We start from the raw sequence: 16,418 nt of genomic DNA on the forward strand, positions 1-16,418 counted from the left end.
TGAAAGGACGCAAGTTTTATATACCGGTACATATCCTCTACTGCCATACGGGCGTCCGCCTTACACAACATACAATTGTAACCGGCCTCAGGCCTAGGGGATACCTGGGTCGGTCCAAAGCGCTTCACAGGCAGGTAGCACTGTGAACGACGAGGAAAGACGACACCAGACAACCGTGTTAATCAGCTTCACACAACGGCATTTATAACAACTTACTCATCAAAACATCAATTTCAATATCAGAATACATTCATGTGTAGATCTATACATTCAACATCTATACATTGTATATATCCTCCACATTCGCACATGCCTATGCACGTCTGCCCGCTCGTGTGTGTTGTACTGGGAACTACAATTGACATCCAAAAATCCGAATTCATCAAAGCCACAAAATATTCATCAAAGCCACAAACAAGGTTTCATATCTAGCATCGCCCAATAAGTCCCCAATTACTTTAACATCTTGACAATGTCTAACACTTATTATTTTGAATACCTGTGAACGACGAGGAAAGACGACACGAGACAACCGTGTTAATCAGCTTCACACAACGGCATTTATGACAACTGCGCATGCGTGAGCTGAGCCTACATCGCCTTCCTCTGTTCCACTCACAGGCGTGTAGCGCCCTCTCCTGACTTGGTAGTCTAATCGACTAACATACAATAACAGAGGTCGTTTCTAACCCCCTACACTCTCCCCTGTTTTAAAAGATGTCCCCCGACATCTTGACTATACCAATCTGTATACCATCTGTCTGGTCTCCGTAGGGTGGTGTCAATCACATTCTACTACGACTACATTCAAGTCCATACCATCGGGGTAGAGTAGCAATAGTGTTCAGGTCGCACTAGATAATGAGTCGTGGGGTAAGTCATGCAAGTATACAACACATTTACCCCAGGTCTCCAAGCCTGGTATGATGGATGACCCAAGTGTTCATATGTAAATATCTCTCTGGGTCTTAGAGTACGAGTAGACCTTCGTGGCAGCGATTCCATTCCACTTTGTGACGCGGTGTCCGATTCCACCAACTCCGCCGGCGCTCCTGCATCACCCTCATTATCATCCATTAAATTGTGCTTAAATTGTGCGGTTTAGGTTGAGACACCTGATGACTGCCTGTCTTCCTTCTATACACAGGTAACCATCGGAGATTGTATGAACATCCCTCCTCTTCATCTGAATATCCAGACTCCTGGCCAACTGCTTCCCTGCTATAAGCCTGTCTGTCAAGCTGTTTTTTCTGCTTCTTTGCCTGTCTGTCTAGCTGTGTTTCCTGTCTATTTGGCTGTTCAACTGGCAAATCATTGACAGACATTAGGAGATTACGGTGCAACACATGGGTAGTTTTGTCTCCGTTTTCAGCCTGAACCTTGTACACTGGTCCATCTCCCATTCTTTCAGTGACCCTGTGGACTTTTTCCTCCCAGTAAGCCCGGAGCTTGCCAGGTCCTCCCCTCTCAGATAGGTTCCTGACAAGTACACGATCCCCTGGCTGGAGTGCAATGCCTTTAACACCACGGTCATAGTATTTCTTCCTTTTTTCAGAGCTCTTTTGACTGTTCTCGGAGGCAATTCTGTAAGCATCTTGCATTCGACAGGCCCACTTACGTGCATATTCCTGTCGGCTTTTTACTTCTTCGTCCGCTGTCAGACCAAAAACTAAGTCGATGGGCAACCGGGGAGACCTTCCATAGAGGAGGAAGAACGGTGAATAGCCAGTGGACTCATGTCTTGTACAGTTGTACGCATGAACTACATGAGGCAAATAGTCTTTCCACTCAGCTTTCCTCTCTTCTTGGAGAGTGCGTAGCATCTGTAACAATGTTCTATTCAGACGTTCTACAGGGTTGCTCTGCGGATGGTATGGGGTGGTTTGGGAATGCGCAATGCCATACAACTGTTGAAGCCGCTGGAATAGACTGTTTTCAAACTCCCGACCTTGATCATGATGTAGTCTCTCTGGATAAGCGAACCGTGGAATAAAATCACTACAGATTTTCTCAGCAGCAACCTTGCCTGACTTACTCTTAGTCGGGTAGGCTTGTGCAAAACGAGTAAAGTGGTCTACCAGGACTAGAATATACTCGTCATCCACTCCCACGCATTCAAGATCTGCTAGATAACCTGGGGGGCTACTCTTAGTTCTCAATACTTGACCAAGGCAGCGCTTACCACCAGGGCTTTGTTGATGACAGTTCCAGGCATCTAACGGCTTTCAGCACCCCTTGGGGGCTGTACGAGTGGCTCCGCCTCCCATTTGGCCTAACTAATGCGCCAGCAGCCTTTCAAAGATGTATGGAGGACGTTCTTGATGGCCTGAGGGACGAATGCTGCTCTCCTTATCTGGATGACGTGCTCTGCGTTTCAAAATCATTTCATGAACACGTAGAGGACCTGAGGAAAGTGCTTAACCGGCTGCGGGAGCATGGCATAAAGCTACGTCCGAATAAATGTGAACTGTTCAGACGACAAGTGAGGTACTTGGGTCGTCTTGTCAAGTGATGGTGTCCGCATAGACCCTAAAGACCTGGTGACAGTCCCCGTTATCACTCCAGATGATATCAGAGCTGCTCAGGAAGAGGATGCGTCAATCTCTGAGGTAATGACACTGAAGAGGAGGGGATGGAACCCCAATGACAAACATAAAAGACAAATGGGACCAGAGGCAAGGAGACTAGTACACGAATGGAATAGACTGAAACTGGACAAGGGGATTTTATACAGACAGGCGGGGAAATGGAAACAGCTCGTTCTCCCTAGTAAGCTGAAGTCGACGGTGCTTAAACACCTGCATGATGACATGGGTCATGTTGGAGCTGACAAGGTGATCAACCTTGCAAGGCAGAGGTTCTATTGGCCATTCATGCAGCACGAAATAGAAAACTACGTCATTCGCCAGTGTTCCTGCATTAAACAGAAACGCCCCACCATTCCGGAAAAAGCACCCATGGGCAACATCACTACTAGTGCCCCATTTGAGCTCATTTCGATTGATTATCTCCATCTGGAGCCAAGTAAACAGGCGTATTTAAAAAACAGATCGGGAGCAAAACTGAGTTTGGTAGTGCTTTATTTATTAATGACAAAGTAAGAACATTTTGTAATCATCGCTCAATAGGCGTCGGCATGGTAAAAACAAGCACATTACCGGTAACAGAATCGAACAGTTGCGCTAAATCCAACATGGCAGGTTCGCTTTCCTCACTGTCAGTTACTTTGTGTGCCGTGCGGCTCCTCGGAAATAATGCCGGCTTTTCCGAAAGCTCGAACCACCGTGCCAGCAGACACGTTAGCCTAAGCATCCACAATCCATTTGCAAACTGTGGCGTAACTCGCCCGGCGCTGCCTACCACTCTTCGTGAAGCTGTGGTCTCCTTCGGTCATCGATCGCTCCCACGCCGCTCTAGCCTCACTTTGAACGGCCAGTTCACACCGATGTCCAGCGGTTGGAGTTCCTTGGTCAACCCACCCGGAATCACAGCAAGCGTAGCGTTCATCCGCTTCACTTTCTGCGTCACATTGTCTGTGAGATGCGCTCGCATAGACGCACAAATCAGAAGTGACGGTGATGTGTGGAAAAAACCTCCCGGTCTCCTTACATACACCTGCCTCAGCCACTCCTTCATCATATCCTCGTCCATCCAGCCCTTTTCGGCTTTGTGGCTCGGCTGGATGCGCTTGTCGGCGATGTGCTTCTCGCAGTAGGACCGGAAGTTCGCCAACTTTTCTGAATAATCCGCCGGCTGTTGCTGCGCAACCGTAGTTCTGGTCCGGATGGAAAAATGGCACCGTTTCATAAAACGGCAGCACCAAGACGGACCTCCTCGAAAATGTTCAATTTTCATATCCTCCGCTAGCGTTACTGCTCTGTGTCGGATGGTGACAGTCAAACGCTCCTACGCTAATACGCTAATACGTCCACACATTCGGCGCACTGCACTACAGGGCGCACTGCACATTTTGAAAAAAATCTGAGACGTTTATATGCGCCTTATGGTCGTGAAAATACGGTACATCGATTCCACAGGACAGCAAAAACTCTACCGCCGCTTCATCCCGAACTGTGCCGAGGCTGCCCTGCCACTAAACTCGCTGACTGGCAACAAGAAGAAGCACGTTGCTCCCGAACGTTGACGTCGGCCACCCCCCCAACAAAGCCCCCCATGCCAGGTGATCAACCTTCTTCGTGCCTGGCCTCTCCATGTGACCGAACGACCTGGAGCGGCAGACGTGTGCACTTCCCGGAACGACTCACCTCCCACCGGCTTGTCTGAGTGCGTCCGGCTCGTTTTTTTCCTGTGTTGACTTCCCTAACTTCGGATCCAGCCCTGTGGCAGTAAAGGTGCGCATCGCGGCTTTGATGTCTTTCAAGTACTTTGATCTCTTTGATATGCATCTCAGCCTGACACATTTCCCACGCTTGAAAATGGGTATAAAAGAGCAGCCGTCGCGGGACAGAAGATCAGAATCATTTCAGACTCAGACTCAGACACACGCAGATTCACAGAGACCCGCACAGCGTCGGACGTAGTTTCACAGCACGACTTGCTCGACTCCACGCCACGATCAAGCTCTGGGATACCTCTGTGTGTCACTTGCCTGGGCGATCTGACAACTACCATTCCACAAATAAATAGAAACATCAAACTCTTTATAGGAGCCTATCCAAGCAGTCTTCGTGTGGAAGGCGTGGGTCACCCTCAACCGGTTGCCAGCCAATTGCAAGACAGTTTAAAAAAACATGTTCCCCGAGGTCAAATGCACCCCCTTGATGAGCCAAACTGCGTTGGTGGCTTGAGCCCAACTATTTTAGAAGCACCCCACTATTGCTGTTCGTGTTTATCACCAGTGAACAGGTAACATTTTGGTCACTCATTAGTGTCACATGCGAATTGACAGCTGGGGCGGGACCGCCGCTCACGACCTTCGTCAGCGGCTGTCAATTCCCTAATCACGCACTCAGGGACATTTAAACCCGTCGCTGGCACTTCACCAGCATCGGAGGGTACGACGCCTCGCGCCTCGCCTGAATCTTGGACTCAGTCAGTACGAGTAGTTGCTTCGCCCGAGGTGGTTTGTGGCCGCGATTGCGTAAGTCTATTGCTAGTTGATATCGCGTGTTTTTGCACCGACGTGTGCCTTTTTATTTTACGCACTTGTTAGGCTGGACGGATCGCCCCCGCCCGCCTACTCGCTGTGCTCCTTTTTTGTGGTTTAGGTTATCACGTTTATTCCGGGTCCGTGGCATTCACGGACCCGCGCTTTTTGTTATAATTAATTCGCTGCCAGCACTTATGTCTCTGACGCCTGCTTGGGGATCCAACACCCTCATGAACGTTGCAACGAGTCATCTGTTCCTGTCACGCTCGGAATGTGTGGCCATTGCGCAGGTCAACAGTGACGTCTACAAACTGACTCACCGGGAGGAGAAGATCGAGACCGGCGGCGTCCCTGCCCCGATGGCCCTACATCTCCAGGCTACGAGCCGGGAGCCCAACATCCCGCACCCCGCGCGCTGCGGTGGGGAGCCTGGACGCTGTGCGCAGTTCCTGCTACAGTGCTCCATCGTGTTCGACCAGCAACCCTCTGTGATTCGGAGCGTGCGAGATCTCGACGGTCGGCTACTCGCCGAGGTTACGCAAGAAATCGTTCCGCTTCGACTCATACTCTCAGGCAACCACGTGGAATACCGCCGGTTTTATGTGATGCCGTCCCGTTCGGTCCCGATCGTCCTCGGCTTACCATGGCTGGAGACCCACAACGTTTTCGTGGGACGGACCCACCATACAGGGGTGGAGCCCCCTCTGCTATGCGCACTGCCTCAGGTCGGCCGCGGGCGGGTTTTCGTCATCCCGCAGCAGCCGCCCTGAGGTTATTAGCTTAGAGGGGGTCCCGCCCTGTTACCGGGACCTGTGGCAGGCGTTCAGCAAGGACAGCGCTTTATACCTGCCGCTACACCGTCCCTACGATTGCGCCATCGATCTCCAGCCTAAAGCGCCACTCCCCAACTCTCGGCTGTAACATGTCTCCCAACCCGAATAACAGGCTTTCCGGGACTACATTGACTCCTCTCTCGCGGCCGGCCTCATTCGGCCATCACAGTCTCCCTTGGGAGCGGGGGTTTTCTTTATCGCCAAGAAGGACAAGTCGCTGCGCCCGTGCGAGGACTATCGGGGACTGAACGAAATCACGATAAAGAATAAATACCCGTTTCCGTTGAGCGACTCGGCCGCGACCATTTTTACTAGACTGGACCCGGAGCGCTCACCATCTCATTTGGGTTAGGGAGGGTGGAAGACCGCGTTCAAGACGCCACTGGGACACTTCGAGTACTTGCCGATGCCATTCGGCTTAACCAATGCCCCCGCAGTGTTCCTGAATCTGATTAATGATGTGTTGAGGGACTTCCTGAACGTTTTCATTTTGTATCGGGACAATATTTTTTTTTTTTCAGAGTCCCTCGAGGCACATCGCCAGCACGTCCGGCTGGCTCTGCAGCAGCTGCTGCAGAACCGACTATACATCAAGGCCGAGAAGTCCGAGTTCCAAACCTCGTCCTTATCCTTCCTGGGGTTCGTCATGGAGCGGGCGCAGACCAGGCAGATCCCACGAAGACCGAAGCAGTGGTAGAATGGCCGACACCCACCTCTCGCAAAGAACCGCAGCGTTTCCTGGGCTTCACCAATTTCTACCGCCACTTCATCCGAGATTACAGCCGGAAGACCCTCCCCCTGACTCAACTCACCACCACTGAGACCCCGTTTAGGTGGACGGAAGAGGCCAACGCCGCGTTCCGTCTGCTTAAACGAGCAATCACCAACCCACCAGTCCTCCATCACCCCGACGCCGCCTTCGTCGTAGAGGTAGACACCTCAGATTCAGGAGTGGGAGCGTTCCCCAGTCGACCAGAAGTTCCAACCTTGAGCCTTCTTCTCCTGCCGCCTCAGCCCCGCGGAGGCCAACTACGACGTGGGCAACCCGGAGCTGCTCGCCGTCGTGTGGGCTCTAAATGAGTGGAGGCACTGGCTCGAGGGGGCGAAAGAGCCGTTCACGAACCAAAAGAACTTGGCGGTCATCCGGGCCGCCAAAAACCTGAACTCACGCCAGGCACGGTGGCCGCTCTTTCTAACCTGATTTTCCTTTACCCTTACAGGTAAAGGAACCAGGGACCAAGAACACAAAGCCCGACACCCTCTGGTGGCCGCGGCTCCGCGACGACGTGGTGGACTTTGTGAAGGCCTGCTCGTCACGCACATGCGGCAAGGTATCCCACCAACCCCCGGCGGGACTGCTACGTCCCCTACCCGTCGCCCTGCGCCCTTGTTCCCACATATCGCTGGACTTCATCACTGGCCTTCCCCCATCCCGTGGTAAGACGGTGATCTTCACTGTAGTGGACCGGTTTTCCATATCGGCCCACTTCGTGCCGTTGACCAAGTTGCTGACCGCCATCGAAACGGCGACACTTTTGGTCAACCACATCATCCGTTTCAAGGCTATTTATTGGAATTCTTGTCAGAAATAAGGACAGTGATCATTTACTTCTTTGCATTGAATAGAGCAGATCAAGCCATTAACCAATATTGGCGGTTGTGGAAAAAAAACATGCAACAGTATTTCCAAAAGTGCCACAAATGACAATCAATACATTAAAAAACTGCTGAACTATAGTCTGCCACAAATGAAATGAAGTTAAACTTAACTTTATCGACACTGTTTTCAAAAAACTTGCGACCTCAATTACAATGTCAAATACTTAGACTTCAGCCACCTGCACATTGTGACACATAATATCTGAAGAGAGTAACCCATTTATGCTGTAACCAAACATTCTTTCATTGTCAGTTGATTTGATGTCATTTTTGTTTGTTTTTCAGATAAATCACAAAGAGAGCTCCAATGATGACAACAGCGACGGACACACCGGTCAGTATAATCATAAGAATCTATCGTGCTTAATCTATTGCAAATTCCCCCATTGTGGGACTATTAAAGGCTTTCTGATTCTTATTCTATTCATCATAGATATGGGGAAAAACACATTTTCTGAAAACCTGGATTTAACTATTCTAGGTATGTTTTGAATAGCTATTAGATTCTTATTCACTCTCATATTATTATGAGAATAATAAAGGATACCATCAAATCACTGGACGGTATCATATGCTTTTCAAGAGTAATTAAAGCGACACTTTGATAGGCTGCATCGCTTATGGTCCAACGAGCATGTCTTCAAAACAATTGGCCTTCCGATTACAATGTCTAAAACAAGAATGAGCATGCTGAAGTTCAAAATTTGCACCAGAGAGATCTTTTGAAATTGTTTATTTCAATGTTTCAACAGTTCTATGGCAATTCGCAAAAGTGTGTAGCAAATAAACTGATATATATATATATATGCAAATAAACTGATATATATATATATATATATATATATATATATATATATATATATATATATATATATATATATATATATATATATATATATATATTGCAGCCATTTTTTTTCTCTGCCAAGTTTTATCTGTAATTCCTCTGTTCCTCAGAAAAACTGTGTTGACACTGATATGTCAGGAACTGATGATGAGGACGATGAAGATATGACAATATGTACTCCTACATCAACATCATCGCCACAATCATCTGGTATGTTTATGACTTTTTTTTTAGGTCAACATATGTTTCGTTCAATGCCTTCCCGAAAATGTAGACCATTGGTGACATACATGTCAGTGTATACTAATGTTGACACAGAAAATACTTGTAAATTCAGAATACTTGTGAATTTCTCCACTGTGAGTCTAATAAAGGGTAATGTAATGTAATCTAATCTAATCTTGCACAAGGAGAGTGGGAGGGGGGACAAGCAGTCACTGATGCTAAGACAGCAACGTACCCACCCGAAATCCCGTTGTGTTTGCTGTCGGGTGTATTACAGATGGTACACATATGTTGTGTTTTATTTGTATTTACAATAATAATAATAATAATAATAATAATAATAATAATAATAATAATAATAATAATAATAATAATAATGATGATAATGGTGATAATAATAATACATTACATTTTAAGCGCCTTTCAAAGCTCTCAAGGACACTTTACAGTCACAGACAAGCATAGGTACTATAATCAATAAAAGACAATCACAAATAGAATGCAATAAATAAAATACAATTATAAATAGAAACAAGATACCTGTTTTTTGTGCAGGTAGGTCAGATGGGATGATGCTGCTCGTCAAGAAGGTGCCTGTTCCACCACAGCAAACAAAAGGTAAACTGTTTTCTTGGTTCGTGACTGAGTTAGCATCTAACAAGCAACAGTGGTATGGATGGATGGATGGATGGATGGATGGATGGATGGATGGATGGATGGATGGATGGATGGATGGATGGATGGATTTGCCTTTATTAGTCTCGCAGTGGAGAAATTTACATTTCACAGCAGCAAAGTGATGAAAGGAATGAAAGTAGAAAGACAAAATACATGAGCTATGGGTCTATATACTGTATGGGTAGGGGAAATATGAGACATTATTTTTGTTTTTGATTGCCATAAAGTATTGTTATCCTCCAAAAAATGCTCTATATCTCTTCCTGTGATCACATTCTATGGGATATTTAGTATTGAACAACTTCAAGTTAAAGTCGAGGGTGTATAGAAATCGGAATGGAATCTTTAAAATCGTGTTTTCTCAGTAGTAGATAGATGAGCATTTCTTCATGTAATGTGAACCCTTACAAAATAAATTGATCCCACAAAAAAAAATCTGAATTGCATTCAGACCTGCACCGTGAACATAGCACTGAAGTACATAGTCCTGATTTTGTTGAACTTAATATATTTATTCTGTGTTTACTACTAATAGATCTCTGAAGGTAAATAGTTATCTAGTGGCTTGTGAATGTGTTATCATTTGATGTATAAAAAAATACAAAACTGATTACTTTACTTTAGACAGCAATAGCCTGTGTCTTAACTTTTGGAGGAATATTAATTTACTGTCCCAATTTATATAGGGAAGGAAGAAGTAAAAATGAAGGTAAAAAAGTGGACAGAAGAAGAAATCCACGCTGTGGAGAAAACCTTGATGGACTCCATCAGGTCTCTCGTGGTTCCAGGAAAAGACGAATGCATGAACGGCATTAAGGATTCACCAGAAGAATTGAAAGGGAGAACTTGGAAGGGAGTTAAATATTTCGTGGTAAATGATTTTGCATTGATAAATGAATGAGAATGTCCGCAAAACGCAGTTAAGGTTAGGTTCGAAACTAAGGAAAGGTTAGGTTTGGCAGCTGGAACAATGCATTGTTTTTATGTATGTTATATGTGTCATGTGCACTTGTTTCTGCCACATTTCAATACAACAAAGAGACAATAGCTTTTATTTCAACATATTGAGTGTTTTTTTTTCTGGAATATTTGTCAACTAAACGTCTGGACACAACAATTTTGTCCAGCAGTTTTATTTCAGTCTTGAACGTTTTACACGCATTTGTTAATATGAAAGCAATTAGTATTTATTTTCTTACCACAATGTCTTGAATGTTTGAAATCTCAGGTTGATGTATTTCAATTATTAAAAAGATAGAAGGCTGCCATTTAAATTGGTACGTGAGCAGTGTTTATTTACTTGATTCTCTTCAATCAATTTTATAATTGTCATGTTATTTGTTATTTTGTTTTTTTGTTCTTTTGACTTCAAGACGGCAGCGCGAGAGTGGCTGCCTTTCCAGTAGCTTCTGTATTTTGCATTTCTACTTTCATTTCTTTCATAAATTTGCTTCTGTAAAATGTAAATTTCTCCACTGCGAAACTAATAAAGTCAAATCCAATCCAATAAATATGCAAGAAAAAGTATGTTTGTTCTTGAAACTTAAATTGAAAATTGAGAAAATTAAAACATTGTCATTTAGGTCCGATCTGCACAGGTTGTTAGTCAATATGTAATTAAAAGACAAGAGATATGTTCCATAGATTAAACATAAAAATCTAAAAACTACACAAAGAGCATACCAAGTGTTGGAACTCAGCACATTTATGAAACAAAAATCGGCTGGCAGCACCAATGGGATGTAATTCACAGATAAATAATAAAGAATAGCACAAGCTTGGCCAAAACAAACATGCGGATCAAACCTCTCAAGATGGAGGACACTGATTTGCTGTGGCGACCCCTTGAAGGGAAAAGCCGAAAGGAAAAGAAGAGACATTGAAAATTCCAATACTGTATGCAGTGAAACTTTTGGTTCTTACAGAACCTGGCAGACCTACATCTGGTGCTTGATTATTCTGTTGGATATTGTGTCAGAAAATGGGAGGGGGCTTGGACCCAGCTGTGCACGTGAACAAAATATTTCACAATTTATGTGTTCAAAATTTAGAATTTTCAAAAAATATACGATCATGGCTCCTGCAAAACACAATTGCCGACCTTACAGGCTCTAAATATTGTCTCTTGAAAAAAATAAGCGCCACCGGCTGGTAGTTTTGGTTTGACATTATTCGTTAAGTCCCCACGGAGTTGCGAAAAACCTGGAAAAATTAAATCAAGAATTATGCCATTTTAATGTGATTTCTGAGTGAGCACAGGCTAAAAAAATAAATCAATTTTTTATGAATTTCATAAATGTTTTTTTCATGTTTGAAATTGGGTTCCCACCGGTCAAAACCTTTGCACACCATGTCCCCACCATGTAGCAAAACGTGTATGTGTGTGTGTGCGTGCGTCTGCGTGTGCGTTGGTGCGTGTGTGTGTGTGTGTGTGTGTTTGTGTGTGCGTGTGCGTGTGTGTGTGTGTGTGTGTGTGTGTGTGCGTGCGTGTGCGTGTGTGTGTGTGTGTGTGTGTGTGTGTGTGTGTGTGTGTGTGTGTGTGTGTGTGTGTGTGTGTGTGTGTGTGTGTGTATTGTGCTAGAAAGGAATGCATGTCAGGGCTTCCCACGGCGCTGCCACCTGTGACTATGACAGGAATACTCCTTGGCGTCTGTGAAAGAACAGTGTTTTTCAATCTTGTTAGAGCCAATGCACATTTCTTTCATTGAAAAAAAGGCACATCACTACCCTATAATATGGAAAACACTTATTTTAACAATTAAAGGACAACCGACACTATTTTTTTGTTTCCTAACTGACATCAGAAAAAACATTTTATCGGATCTAAAATACCCAAAACATGCAAGCTGATATTTTTAGTGAAATGCCAACACCAATAAAAATGACTTAAAGTTGGCCAAAACTGCCACTCATGAGTTCGAAACTGGGGAGATTCAGAAAGTCCCGCCCTCTTGTTCGTGACATCACATTAGGATTGGCCCATCCACAAACTGCCTTGCTCCAGAATATAAACAATGGCTTCAAAGAGTTCAGATTCAGAGAAGATGCTTTTTTGTTACTCATCCAGTTATGAATACGATTTAAATAGTATGAAGAGGAAAGCATCAATGTTTGCGATCGACTAAAGAAGTCCTTCCATTTCAATTCGAGCTGTATGCAAGTGATGAAACCGGTGAAGGAGAAGATCTGGACTCCAATGTAGCAGCCCAGAAAATGCGCAAGATGGTGCACAAGCGGCGTTTCGTCCAGAGCTGGATATTGGACGCTTACAGAAAACAGAATGGTTTGTGTTGTGGTAATTCGGCATACAAACATCTCTAAACATCGCTCTGTAATCTTTGTTTACATTTTGAACTTCCTCATACGTCTTATCCTGCCTTCCTTTACATGATGTCGCATTTTCATTACGTCACATCCTGTCGCGTCATATACTATGCGCCGTATAAATACTCCTGCAGCCCGTTTTTTCTCTCTCTCTCTCCATGCTCACTCCACGGCCGACACCGCGATGTCTCCGCGCTCTCCTAAATTAAATCAACTTTCTGTTCAAGACCTGGATCCCTGATGATTTAACCATCCATCTCCATCAACACCCGTAGAAGCAATGAACCAAGGGCGAACGATAAAAATAATCCAACAGTTTGTATGTCCAAAATGGGTCTACATGTAGGCGCAGGGAGCTTTTGACAGGGATATTGATGTCTGCTTCTTGGCTTCAGGTGCATTTGGCCTATCAGAAATTTGTATGTCTTTGCTGGGTGTACCTGAGTCGTTCGGTGAGGGTTGCACTGCCATCATGCGCTGTTAGAATTTTTTTTTGAAACTTACACATCATCAGAATATTGTGGATTCAAATATTCTGAACTCTATCAAGTCATGCTAATGAATTGATTCAAATCCTGATACAACCATTTTATGCATTGTGTTGATGTCAAAGAAATTAAACCAAACAGATGGATATGTATTTTGTTCCTATATTTACATTATGTGTATTATGTAGTGACAACAAATGACAGATAGATGGGTAGATGGACGGGCGGGCAGACGGACAGACCAAATGACATCGGAATTTAACATTGTAAAGAGAAGCTATGTGGCGAAGCTGAAAAAACAAAAATCAGTGCTCATACATGCGTATTGCTGTGAAGTTGCAACCACCAAGCACAGATTCTCCTCATTTACAAATTCCGTGGAAACAAAAACATCTTAAACAGTGCACGCTTTGAGAAAACGAACACCACGTGACCCAAAAAACAAAGAACAAGAAAGAGACCAAAACAATAAAAAGCTCTTGAAGATCACTTTCTCACGACAGCCTACTTATGCATCATTGGAAAAAAAAAAAAAGGGGGGGGGGGGGGGTAATGAGAAAAAAATATGGAAAAGAACATGTTAGACCAGGTGGTGGCCAAATGTTTTTGACTAAAGATCTCCTCTTCACTCAAGCTACCTCCCATAATCAAACCATTATGCTGCACAAACGCATACACGCACTTACAAATGTACACAGTGATGAGCAACAATCTGACTAGGACGCATGCGACGCACTTTGGCAGCCTGTTAACTACTGTAGCTCACACATACTATTTTAAAAAGCTTCTCTCGGCACTCCAGGCTCCCATTCTTTGCGCATGCCCTTGATGAATTGTGTATGAAACAAATTCTGATTGACAATCACGATAATGATTAACTACTGTATAGCGCAGGGGTGGGCAAACTTTTTGACTCGCGGGCCACAATAGGTTTTAAAATTTGACAGAGGGGCCGGGCCAGGACAAGTTATGTCCATAATTTGTCAAATCGCTTCAAATGACTTCTACTGAGTGTATTTTACAAATATTCCACTAGCTATATTTTACGTTTTACAACTTGCGCTGAATATTCCGAAAGTCTTGTTTTTGAGTTGGTGACGAGTCATCACGTCACGTGACTGAAGGAAGCCCCTGACCGAGAAAGGACACACTGTAGCAGTCCTTTTATCACATCAATGTATTTTGCGGTACTTTGTATGGTCTGAAAACTTCGTGTTGATCGGTGTTGACGGCGAAATTAGAAGGAGAAAATGAATAACGCAATAGTGAATCCTTGTGTGTTGTAACAAAAATGTTGAGCCATTTCCGCACGGAGCTTTGTCACCATCTTCTGCCTTTTTTTGGGTGCGACATTTCCCCCCCTGATGCCTCAATATATATATATATATATATATATATATATATATATATATATATATATATATATATATATATATATATATATATATATATATATATATATATATATATATATATATATATATATATATATATATATATATAAGGCAAGTGTCCATCAAATGTGGCATATACCAAGGTGATGCACTCTCCCCGCTGCTGTTCTGCATAGGACTGAATCCCCTCAGCCAGATAATCGCCAAGACAGGCTATGGATACCGCCTCAGAAATGGAGCTACGATCAGTCACCTCCTCTACATGGATGATATAAAGCTGTATGCTAAGAGCGAAAGGGACATAGACTCCCTGATCCACACAACCACGATCTACAGCAGTGATATCGCAATGTCATTCGGGCTGGAGAAATGTAGTCGGATGGTGACTAAGAGGGGCAAGGTAGTCCATTGAAAACAGCTACCTAGGTATACCACAGGCCAATGGCAACCTCGAACTAGCAACAAGGAAAGCGGCTACGACCAAATACCTCCAGCGGGTGAGGCAAGTCCTCAGAAGCCAGCTCAATGGCAAGAACAAGACCCGGGCAATAAATAGCTATGCTCTGCCAGTGATCAGATACCCTGCAGGAATAATAAGGTGGCCAAAGGAAGAGATCCAGACCACTCCTCACCATGCATGGAGGGTTCCATCCCAAGTCCAGCACCCTGAGACTGTACACAAGCCGTAAGTAAGGAAGCCAGGGACTAGTGAGTGTGAGAGCCACTGTCCAGGATGAAACATCCAAGCTCCATGAATACATCAAAGAGAAGGCTCCAACGGATGATGTACTCAGAGAATGTCTCAGACAATGGGGAACAGAGGTTGAGGTGCTGGATGAGGGACAATCATGGAGGAAAAGCCCCTACATGGGATGTACCACCGAACCATAGCAGAAGTGGCTGATCTCAAGAAGTCCTATCAGTGGCTAGAGAGGGCTGGCCTAAAGGACAGCACAGAGGCACTCATCCTGGCTGCCCAAGAGCAGGCCCTGATCACCAGAGCCATCGAGGCAGGGATATACCACACCAGACAAGACCCGGCGTCTGTGCGCTGTACATGAACGGGCACATGTAGTTGATATATAGTTGCAATAGCCAATCAGATCACGAGTTGGCACAGTAAGGCCAGCTAGAGGGCCTCGCGTTGAACATGACGTGTCCTGTGGTTGGATACTCACTTTACCTCAGCCCTCAGCGGAGGCAGCGCTATGCAAATCAACCAAGCTACAATAGATCAGACCCGGAAAATTTAGCAGAAAAACCAAATATATCTACTCGCTTTTTTAACCCACAATGGCTGAAGGAGAGGACAACTCGCTGTCGCATGTAGGCCTATTCTCAAGAACAAATGAAAAAGATTTGTTTACTTTTATTTTCAACAATTAGTTCGTTTTGTGAACGTCTTGTTGTTTTTCTTATATTAAACTGACATTTTGTAATTGAGCGTAAAATCTTGTTAAAGATTGCAAATACTTGGTGGACTTAATAAAACTTTGTGGAAGAATGACTTTAAATTCCCTTTCCTTTCCGTATATATCTCATCTCATCTCATTTTCCGTACCGCTTATTCCTCATTAGGCTCGCGGGGGTTGCTGGAGCCTATCTCAGCTGTCTTCGGGCACGAGGCGGGGGACACCCTGAATTGGTCCTGTGTTGGTCCTGTCTTGTGTGCCCTGCGATTGGCCAGCCAATCGCAGGGCACACAAAGACATACAACAGTCACTCTCACACTCACACCTAGGGACAATTTGGAGTGGTCAATCTGCCTGCCATGCATGTTTTTGGAGTGTGGGAGCAAACCGGAGGACCCGGAGAAAACCCATGCTGGTCCGGGGAGAACATGCAAACTCCACACAGGGA

General features: G+C 44.7%; 1 long non-coding RNA gene across 2 annotated transcripts; it reads left to right on the forward strand.

Annotated features, from left to right (window-relative positions):
- Nucleotides 1–6,480: 6,480 nt before the first annotated feature.
- LOC148896695 (uncharacterized) lies at nt 6,481–10,819 on the forward strand. Of its 2 annotated transcripts, XR_016115384.1 has the most exons (6): nt 6,481–6,873; nt 6,958–7,380; nt 7,888–7,936; nt 8,560–8,659; nt 9,230–9,292; nt 10,039–10,819. It is a non-coding gene; the product is annotated as an uncharacterized LOC148896695 (long non-coding RNA). The 2 variants fall into 2 exon arrangements; XR_016115383.1 differs by having other exon boundaries at nt 6,481–7,380.
- The last annotated feature ends 5,599 nt before the right edge of the window (nt 10,820–16,418 follow it).

The sequence above is a fragment of the Hippocampus bargibanti genome, linkage group LG06, assembly GCF_051943395.1.
Source record: "Hippocampus bargibanti isolate YZ-2025 linkage group LG06, ASM5194339v1, whole genome shotgun sequence".
NCBI classification, from domain to species: domain Eukaryota; kingdom Metazoa; phylum Chordata; class Actinopteri; order Syngnathiformes; family Syngnathidae; genus Hippocampus; species Hippocampus bargibanti.